Source organism: Lithobates pipiens, unplaced genomic scaffold, assembly GCF_037356315.1.
Source record: "Lithobates pipiens isolate NorthernLeopardFrog02 unplaced genomic scaffold, aLitPip1_a1.2 Scaffold_8, whole genome shotgun sequence".
In the NCBI taxonomy this organism is placed as follows: Eukaryota; Metazoa; Chordata; class Amphibia; order Anura; family Ranidae; genus Lithobates; species Lithobates pipiens.
The window spans coordinates 547058944-547069797 of NW_027507903.1; the positions used below are offsets into that span (position 1 = coordinate 547058944).

Sequence of the window (10854 nt, forward strand, 5' to 3'; positions counted from 1 at the left end):
ACCAGGCCCTCTAGCCAGGAATAAAAAATTCCTCTAGTCCTAGCCAAAATGCCCGGCCCAAGAGGCAGGTGCTAAAAAAGCGAGCTATGGTGCAGTGACCTTGGTGCCCAAAATCAAAGTGACCCTCGCTCAGAGTGATTTTTAGGCACCCCTGGACTGCCACTCCACATACTCCATAGGCTTTCAAGACCGCCCTGACCAACAGCCCAGACCACAGCAGCCCCCACTCCAGTCAGGAAGGCATGGAGCTCAGGAAGCCCGGGGAGAGCCTGCCCATCCACAAGCTCACCCTGCTCCCATCACTCCTACCTAATTACATTCAGAGATACTAACCGTTCCTACCCTGTATACAGAGGAGGACCCGGGGTTCTCTCTTGAAATACTGTCTGGAGCTAGAGCTACCCCAATCTAGGCCAGAAGGCCAGAGACCCAACCCTCTGGGTTCAGTCCACATGCAGCACCCATCCTTACCAGGAGCACCCTTCCGAACGGCTCAGACTCAGGCCCCACTGGCACCAGCATGGATGCCCAGATGCTGACCCCTACCGACACCGCCCTTCCAGGTCCAATGACACCATTGGATTTGCATCAGTTCTCTCCACACTCGGGAGTGTCGTCAGCGCCTCCTCTGGGGACTGATAAGAACAGATACTACACTTGATCTAAGCCAAAAGGCAGAGAAGCGAGTTCCACCCAGTTCCAACTGAAAAAATGCCCAGGCTATATGTGTTGTGACAGTATGAAACCCTGCCACTATGTAAATGGGCATAAAAGTGACACCAGATTCTCAAAGCTGCCATTTGAGAAGCTCTAGCAGGTTGATTGTGAACTGAGAAAGCAGTGTTCTATGCTTTCTCCAGATTTGGTAGTTCTGGCTTGGGGCTGGGAGCTTGAAGGTTCCAAAAAGTATTAAGCTGGACAGAACCTTCAATCCGGTGTCTAAGCTTTGCTTGACTCTTGCAGCCTGTGTGAGTGCACAGGTGTGCAGGGTCATTATATGGCAGAATAGTGCATACATATCTCAGGGCAGTAGCAGGTGGAGCTGGAGGTGCAGTTGTTGCAGCCAGGGAGGAGGTATTTTCCTGTCTGGAGACCAAGGCAATATCCTCGAGACAGCACTCCATGTGGGAGAGATTCCAGTAGTGGCAAAACTACCAGGGTCGCAGCAGTCAAACTTGTGACTGGGCCCTGGTGTTCTGCTGCTGTGGGGGCCCCCAAGACCCGGCATCTCCCCCTGCACCTTTGGCTGTCAGTTTAGTACGTAGTGGGGGGAGGTGGGAGGGGGTGATCGGCAGCTCTATGGTGGCCTCGGGATCTCCTTTGGGCCAGTAGTTCTCTTTCCGAGTGCAGTGTATACAGCAGAGAGGGGAGGGGTTTCTGGCCCAGGCATGTATCGGTTTCACTCTTCAGTGTACAAGTGAGTCGCTTGGCCTGTACACTATTGCTAATGCATGCCTGGGTCAGAGGCCCCTCCCCTCTCCACTGTATACACTCGGGAAGAGAACTATTAGCCCCAGGGAGATCACCCCCTTTCACATCCCCCCAGGTGGTACAGAGATGTGCTGGGGGTTGGAGGTGCACAGACAGAAGAAACCAGCCAGGTACACTGGGACCCTGATGTAAGAGGAGGGGCTCTCTGGGGACCCCGATGTAAGGGGGAGGCTCTCTGGGGACCCTGATGTAATGAAGGGACTCTGGGGACCCTGATGTAATGAGGGGTGGACTCTCTGGGGACCCGAATGTAAGAGGGGGGACTCTCTGGAGACCCTGGTGTAAGAGGGGGGACTCTCTGGGGATCCTGATGTAATGAAGGGGGCTCTGGGGACCCTGATGCAAGGGGGGCTCTGAGGACCCTGATCTGCACTCAGATATGTAATGATATTTTATATATATATATATATATACATATATATATATGCCCGCCCAAGCGTATTGCTTTTTTTACTTCGCTGCTATGGGCTCCAGCCCCAGTCTTCTGTAGACCTAGCAACGCCCCTGGTGGGGGCTCTTCGTGGTTTCTTGGCCCTGAAAATTCTAGTTACACCTCTGGGTTTCAGGCCATTGGATGAAGTTGGGCCAGCTGATAGTCAGAGAGATTGTGAGATTGTGAGAGTCTGGGAGATTATTGAGGCAGCTGAGGAAGAGTCCAAGGAAGCCAAAATAATCTGTGAGTCTCAGAGGAGTGAGAGCACCTGGGGTGTCAGAAGAACCTCTACCTAGGGGCTAAGAGTGGGCACCTGCAGCAAGGTACTGCAATTAAAGTTGAGTGAGCATAAGAGACAGGTAGTTTGGCATTTTTTATTTGGTGTGAAGGTGAAACACCTGTGTGATGAATTTGTTGTTGTAAGGACTGTCTTTTCGGGATCCCTTAAATTAAAAGTGGGTTACCAGGTCTTTAACTGTAGTCTCTCTCTGTCATGGACTGTAATAATGCCATCAACCACAAGAGCTATCATCCCCCATATCAAAATATATGTAATGATGAGGGCAGACATACGAGGGGAAATAGTGGTCAGAGGCTGCCGACATACTTGAGGTTTGGCTGGAGGCTGCAGAAGACAGTGAAAGACTGGGGGTAGTAGAGGCTAGTAGAGGTCAATGTTATTATACCTTTACAAACCAATGCTCCCACTCCACTGGAAACTGCTAGGGTCCAAGGGCCACACAACAAGTACCAGCGGGCGACAGGTTGGGCATCAGGGACCTAAATGCTGGACATACAGTTTAGATGCTCTAGACAGTTGCTAAATACCAGCACAGAAAAATACCAGATCTATAGATCTTTATAACACAAGGACCTGTAAATACAAATAAAGCCCGTTGCCTTCATACCACCAACCAACATGAAAAGAGATGGTCAAAGACAACATGCATAAATGGGATATTGATTTTTCTAACTGACCCTTATTGTTTTTTCGGAAGGCGGTGTAACCTCTCCCCCCAATTTCCTGAAGTAAAAATATGCAACTTCACCATAATTCAAACCTGCATATGTGTACAATCATTGCTAAGAATGCTCTTTCAGACCTGATTGTGCATGTATGGCCCTTCCACTGTTTTTGTTTAATGCATCAAGACCAGTAGATTTCTCCTCATTTAAAATTGTTTTGATTAAATAAAGATTAGCCCCCGTTCACATCGCCGTGATTTGATATATATATGCCGGCAAGAGGAGCGTTCCAATCGGTGCAACGCCAACTTTACGGCACCACACCGATTTTCAAAAGTAGTTCCTGCACTACTTTTGGTGACCTCTGGGGCGATTTCAATAGACATCTATGCATGAACCCGGACAGATGTCTTTCAAGTCACCCCCCGATGATGGACTGAAATGCGGCTTTGAAATCGTGCAAGTTCAGATGAATTTCAAAACCGTGCTCAGTGTGAATGAGGGCTAAGTTTGCATTTACATTCATTATACAGTATGTTGTAGGCATTCAATAGTCACTACACTAAAGAGCTAACAGTCCATCCAGCAAGATTTTTTTTGCACAGGATCCTGGGCAATAAAATTGTGTACACTAATTTAGTAATAAATCATAGCTATAGGAATAGATAAGGCAGCAATTCTAAATGAGACAAGAAGCATATACTGTACTGTATATTGAACATTATCTATACAATCTACAATTCTGCTTGTATGCAGATCAGAAAAAAAGCCCTGCAAGATCTATTCATTCTATTTGCAGTGCCTTGAAAAGTATTCATACCACTTGAAATTTTCCACATTATGTCATGTTACAACCAAAAACGGAAATGTGTTTTATTGGGATTTTATGTGATAGACCAACACAAAGTGCCACATAAAAGTGGAAGGACATTGATAAATGGTTTTCAATTTTTTTTTACTAATAAATATCTGAAAAGTGTGACGTGCATTTATATTCAGCTCCCTTTATATTGATACTCCTAACTAAAATCTATTGGAACCATTTGCCTTTAGACGTCACTCAATCAGTAAATAGAGTCCACCTGTGTGTAATTTAATCTCAGTATAAATACAGCTGTTCTGTGAAGCCCTCAGAGCTTTTTTAGAGAACCTTAGTAAACAAACAGCAGTACAAGGAACACACCAGACAGGTCAGGGACAAAATTGTGGTGAAGTTTAAAGCAGGGTTAGGTTATAAAAAAAAATATCCCAATCTTTGAACATCTCATTGAGCACTGGAAAAACTAGTATTGCACAACTGCAAACCTACAAAGACATGGCTGTCCACCTAAACTAACAGGCCCGACAAGGAGAGCATTAATCAGAGAAGCAGCCAAGAGGCTCATGGTAACTCTGAAGGAGCTGCAGAGATCCACAGCTCAGGTGGGAGAATCTGTCCAAAGGACCACTATTATGCCACGTACACACAACCGGACTTTCCGGCGGACTAGTTCCTACGGTCTTCCCGACAGACTTTCAACGGAGTTCCGCCGGACTTCCGAATGAATGGACTAAGTCAGTTCGAAAGTCCATTCGTTTTGAACGTGATGACGTAAGACGGGACTCAAAAAGGAAGTTCAATAGCCAGTAGCCAATAGCTGCCCTTGCTTCGTATTTGGTCCTTCGGACCAGCATACTGACAAACGGTTTTCCCAATAGTAATTGAGTCTGTCGGACAGATTTGAAACATGATCTATTTCTAGGTCCGTCGGATTATCCCACACACAATTGGAATGTCCGACGGACTTATCCCGTCGGACCTAGTCTGCCGGAAGTCCGGTCGTGTGTACGTGGCATTAGTCACTCACTCCACAAATCTGGCCTTTATAGAAGAGTGGCAAGAAGAAAGCCATTGTTGAAAGATAAAAGCCATAAAAAGTCTTGTTTGCAGTTTGCGAGAAGCCATAAGGGGGGGGGGGGGGGGACACAGCAAACATGTGGAAGAAGGTGCTCTGGTCAGATGAGACCGAAATTGAACTTTTTGGCCTAAAAGCAAAACGCTATGTGTAACGGAAAACTAACACTGTACATCACCCTGAACACACCATCCCCACTGTGAAACATGGTGGTGGCAGGACCATGTTGTGGGGAAGCTGGTCTGAGTTAATGGAGCCAAATACAGGGCAACCTTAGAAGAAAATCTGTTAGTCTGCAAAAGACTTGAGACTGGGGCGGAGGTTCACCTTCCAGCAGGACAATGACCCTAAACATACAGCCAGAGCTACAATGGAATGGTTTAGATCAAAACATATTCATTTTTTAGAATGACCCAGTCAAAGTCCAGACCTAAATCCAATTGAGAATCTGTGGCAAGACTTGAAAATTGCTGTTCACAGACGCTCTCCATCCAATCTAACAGAGCTTATGGGGGCTCAGGGGGGCTGAATATGCACGCCACATTTTTCAGATATTTATTTGTAAAATTCAAAAATCATTTATCATTTTCCTTCCACTTCACAATTATGTGCCACTTTGTGTTGGTCTGTCACATAAAATACATTTACGTTTTTGGTTGTAACATGACAATATGTGGAAAATTTCAAGGGGTGTGAATACTTTTTCAAAGCACTATATACCATGAGCAAATGTAGAAATTAACTAAAGATTCCTTTCTTCTTTGCAGTTACATTATTACAACATTGCCAGTTATAGCCTTATCTGTTTTAACCATATTTAACTTTATATATATATATATATATATATATATATATATATATATATATATATATATATATATATATATATATATATATGTATATATATATATATATATATATATATATATATATATATATATATATATATAGATAGCTAGATATTTATATATATATATCTATCTATCTATCTATCTATATATATATATATATATATATATATATATATATATATATATATATATATATATATATATATATATATATATATATATATATATATACTACATTTTAATAAAATGTAAGTATATGAGGTATTATAAAGAACCAATAAGACTTTCATTTTTCTTACATGCATGTTTGTTTGAAATTTACAGTTTCAATGCAGATCTCCTGAATGAATTAGGATACCAGACATCTCCTAGTTTGTCAATTTAAAATTTTTGTTGTATCCCACCATCAAAAATGAAGCATCCTTCCCTATGAAATCTATTAAAATACAAAAAAACGCTTAAAGTAGTATTAAAGCCAAAACTAATAATATCTTATATTTCAGCTTACCAATCATTAGATGCAGTGGCTGCATCCATTTTCTTTCCTTTATCTTTTTCCCTCTTTGTTTTCACCTGGCGATCTTGCCAGTAACACCCCTCCTGTATTAGAGAGCCCACAGTCTAGATAAGGGAGCATATGGGGCACCGCTGCACAGCAGCATTGTCAGTCGGGAGGGGGGGGGGGGGGGTGAACTAGCAGATTTAGATACACTAACCAATTGAAGCCAAATTCCACCTCACTTTTTATAATTAGTAGGTTTTTTAATAATTAGGATAAAGGTTTTACGTGAATAAATTAAAGCTGATCATTGTATGCACCCCTGTCAGTGTTAAATGGTTTGCCTTATCCATATAAACTGATAAATTCTGCTGGAGAGGTTGTGCTTTTGAAAAACAACAGACTTTCTGGCTGAATCACCAAATGAAAATAGAAGAAAGAAAGCCTAATAAAGAAAATGAATGCAGCCATCGCATCTAAGAATTGGTAACCTGCAATATAGAGAATGTCTGCTTTTTGGGTTTAATACTGCTTTAACACTGTCATTGGTGCTTGAAAAAGAAATGAGGCAAATCATTAAATGACAATTAGAGGGTGGAAAGTGTTTCTCCATATTATTTCAAAATATCTCAACAAGTGGGCAGTTCTGATTATTGTTTTATCAAATAATCGAACAGCATAGCGTTTATAAAACAGATAGACATGAACCTATATACACACATACATGTATCCGAATCCATACTTTTTGGTGATTAATGCAATGACGTACAACCAACTTATCAAAACTTAGAATTAAATATAAAAATACACTGCACTAATATCCTAGCCTGCAGATGCAGGAACTCAAATAGCATTGGATTCTATGTATACTCATGCAAAGTTCTGTTTTCTTTGGCAGGCAGCAGCTCTACTATAAATTCACATTACACCAGGTAATATAAGCATGCAAATATCTGGTGTAGTGAGACTTTATAATTGAGTTGCTGCTTTACGGGGGGGGGGGGGGGGGGGGGATGGAACTGTTTTTGGGGTATGCAATAAAGCTAGGGTTAATTAAATAGTTGCATTTGGAGGCTAAAGTATGAGTGCAAAGTATTTCTGTATTATACGCAAAGCATATAGTACTCCAGGAGTCTTAGCATTCAGTGTTCACAATATTCACAAACCTAAAAATGTCTATAATGATGTCTTCTGTGAAGCTGTCAATGGCATGTCATTGCTAAAATGGAAAAAAGTGTACTATAACATTATTTTCATGCATTGTACATTCATTCTTATCATCATTGTTATCTTATTTTATCATCAATTGACATTCACACAATATTAACCAAAGTCTGTATTTTATCAACATACATATACGCATCATAATTTCTCATTGGGTGGTCCATGGCCAAATGAGACAGTGTTGTGCAATAATACAATCTTTGAAATCATTTTTTTAACAACATAGTGCCCTTGATTTAAAAATGAGTGTCAGCTAAGATTAGAAGAAGAGGGACATGGTCTTACCTTGTGAGCTCTTCCTGTAGTAATGTCCTTTACCAAGAGAGACTCTGGGCTGTGTCTTGTGTCAGTCCAGATGAGAAGGACTATCCAATATCCATCTCAGTGAAAAGCTTCCAGGTTTTGCCCTGCATTCGGTGCCTGCGTCATGGGAAGACAGGGTTAATAAGGCACCATGCAGGCTGTTTTCTGTCAACTTTTATCACATCCATCTCTGCACAGTTCAGAGTGAGGAGAGAGGTAGACAGAGGGCTGTGACTCACTGTATTTGCTTTCCTCTATGTGCTTTCCTAAAGCAGCTGACAAACTCATCTCTTTCCTTTTTTTGAATGCCCGAGGGCGACAGAAGAGGACAGGAAATGTCCATATAGAAAAGGACAGATGGGAGATGTCTGAAGTCTAATATATATCTGTATGAATATATTAAATATACTGCCTTGTCAAAAGATCTTTGGGGTATTTTGTTGGGAGACCCTAGTTGAAGAACTAAGTTGGTTTCAAGGGGTGCAACCTAAACTAAATATCACCTACCCGGTGACGACTGGAATGTTGTGGAGACCTCTCTTGCACCTCCTTCCCAACACACCTGAAGGTGGAGACAGAGAGTGTGAGGGCGCGGAGTGGCACAAGTGCCAGAGTAGCTGGCTACTAAAGTCCGCTCTTTAGATGGATGAAGCTGGGGGACACTTCAGTATCCTCAGGAAAGGATGCTGATGCAGCTTGGCACCAAAGCAAGAGATGGTAGCAGAGCAGGCAAGGGACCAGCGGCAGACGACTGAGTAAGCAGGCAGAACAAGCTCCTCTGAGTGCAAGGTTTAATGTGTACAATAATATGTTATCCAACACTTACATAGAAGTAAGGAATGACAAGCTCATGGAAGGTGAAATCTCCTAGTTTGGTCTCCAACGTCTCTGGCATGTCCGGTATCAGCGGACTGTCCAGCTGCGGTAACCGCAATGTCTCTGGAGGAAGCTGGCTAATTCTCTCGGTGGCTGGAGGAGATGGAGGTATTCCGCTCTGTTAGCAAGCCCGTGAGCGTGTGACATGGGAGAAACACAACGCGTTTCAGAGCATGCGTGAGACTCACACGGAGCATGCACGCTCCTTTCTCAAGTGTACAGGGAGGGGCAAGGAACAAACTTTAAATTCTCTGAGGTAGGAGGAAATCAATTGGCCGGTTAGCATAATTTTAACCATTAGCTTGCCAATACAGAACTTACACAGGATTAGAGATGAATACTGGGGGGGGGGGGGGGGGGGGGTCTGGGCAAATTTGACCATAAAAGTCTGGAGCATCACCTCTGAAATAACAGGCTCATTTTTTATTTATTTTTTAAATAACAAACATGTTATACTTACCTCCACTGTGTAGTTGGTTTTGCACAGAGCAGCCCGAATCATCCTCTTTTTGGGTCCCTCTTTGCTGCTCCTAACCCCTCCCTCCTTTGTGTACCAATCCACCAACAGCTCGCTACAGGGGCACCCAAGCCAAGTCAGAGCTCTGTGTATTCCTTCAGACATGGAGCCCCGACCTGGTCCCATCCCCTCCCCCCCTGATTGGCTGACTGATTTTGATTGACAGCCGCACGAGCCGATGGCGGCGCTACTTTGAAGCCCCAGGATTCTCCTACTACACCAAACCTATGGAAACATAGCTGTTATGAGTGAATTAATTCATAACAGCTTTGTTGACACTGTGATCCTGTGATTGTATAGAGATCACATGATCACCACGCTGCGGGTCTCGGGATCAGTGCCTCTAACCCCAGAGAAGGCTGTCTACCTGTATATCGTCCAGCCTGCTCGTGCAAGCACACCTGCAGTAAAAGTACTGTGGGGGGTCAGCAAGTGGTTAAAATATGAGCTTACTGTTCTCTGTACCTGTAAGCCTATGGAACTATTCAGCTTTGAAATACAAGCGGTATTAAACCCAAAATCAAACTGCTAACCAATTCTTAAATGTGATGACTTCATTCATTTAATTTTTTTAATGTTTTTCCTTTTCCGTTTTTATTTTCACCCAGTGATCCTGCTATGTTTGAACTTTCATTTACAGACCAAGTTGTCCAGCAAAAGTGGCAGTTAGTGGGTAAAGACAAACCATTGAACACTGACAGGGGTACTCACAATCATCAGCTTATAATCATGTAGCGCTACCCCCATAGGGGCTGCTGGTAATAGCTGGTTCTTCTCAAGAAGTACAGAGGCTGCCCATCCCCATAAGCACCAGCCAACTCACACCAGCTCCAATAACTCAGTCCAGTGGATTTATTTTTGATATTTATTGCTTGAAGAAATTTTAAACAGGAGAGGGGTTAAGACAAGGGATACGCCTAAACAATTGCAGAGTAACAGGAGGACACTTTTCTCTCCGCTGGCACTCCAGGAGTCTGCTGAGAACAGGGGAATGGCCAGTACTTTGAGACCCTGATAAAGTTATTTCAGTCAAAGCTACCCCCCAGTCACCTTCTGGACACTCCTCTCCAGAGATTGGCAAGGGCATGATAAATATTCAGGCTGGTCATTTGAATCTCCCTCCCTATGTTCTGTAAGCTTCTTCCAGAGGCAGGGGGAAGCAATCAAACTCCCAGCCTGTGAAACTCTGAACAGACCAGAACAATCACTGCTCCCTTGAATACAAAATTTGCCTAGCATCCTAGGAGCATGCTACATTCATTCATTACAACTAAAAGGAAAGAATGGGTACGTTTATTGTAAGGAAGAAAAAGGAGAAAGGTCTGGTGTCCCCAGTAACCCACTTCCATCCCTGTAACATATAATAAAATGAAGGTTCGCCCCAGGACTTTAAATCAAGTGGGTACCATTTCTGTCAGTAAACAAAACAGTAGAAAATATAGTATATGGTTTATTCAAGTAAAATTGTTCACATGCATAGATATCAGCAGTCATAGTACACGGGCATCATACTGCCCAACGCGTTTCACGATATCTCCCCTCTCTCTTTTACTATCTTGTCACTTGTTAGTATCCCTCTGCTATCCTATGTTTCTAACCATCTCTATGTCCCTACCATCTTTGGCTCAGGCCTTTCATTCATACTTAATGATTCTATTTCATTACTTTAGATGCCTAACAAACATGCTTATATTCACAGCCTATACTCTTTATGGACTAACAAGGTCTCTAGGGATACATCACTATATTCATGCTCTCCGTTTGGCCCCTGGCAGGGTCCCATCTGACTCCGCCCCATC

General features: G+C 43.0%; 1 protein-coding gene and 1 pseudogene across 1 annotated transcript in view; both read right to left on the bottom strand.

Moving 5' to 3' along the window:
• The window catches only part of SLC18A1 (solute carrier family 18 member A1), a 78801-nt gene extending 70900 nt beyond the window's left edge, over window positions 1-7901 (bottom strand). Inside the window, exon 1 of the mRNA XM_077469796.1 lies at window positions 7645-7901. The gene's annotated coding sequence lies outside the window, so the exon portion shown is untranslated. The remainder of the gene's footprint in view (window positions 1-7644) is intronic.
• On the bottom strand, window positions 577-687 carry LOC143964593 (U2 spliceosomal RNA; annotated as a pseudogene).
• Window positions 7902-10854: the final 2953 nt, after the last annotated feature.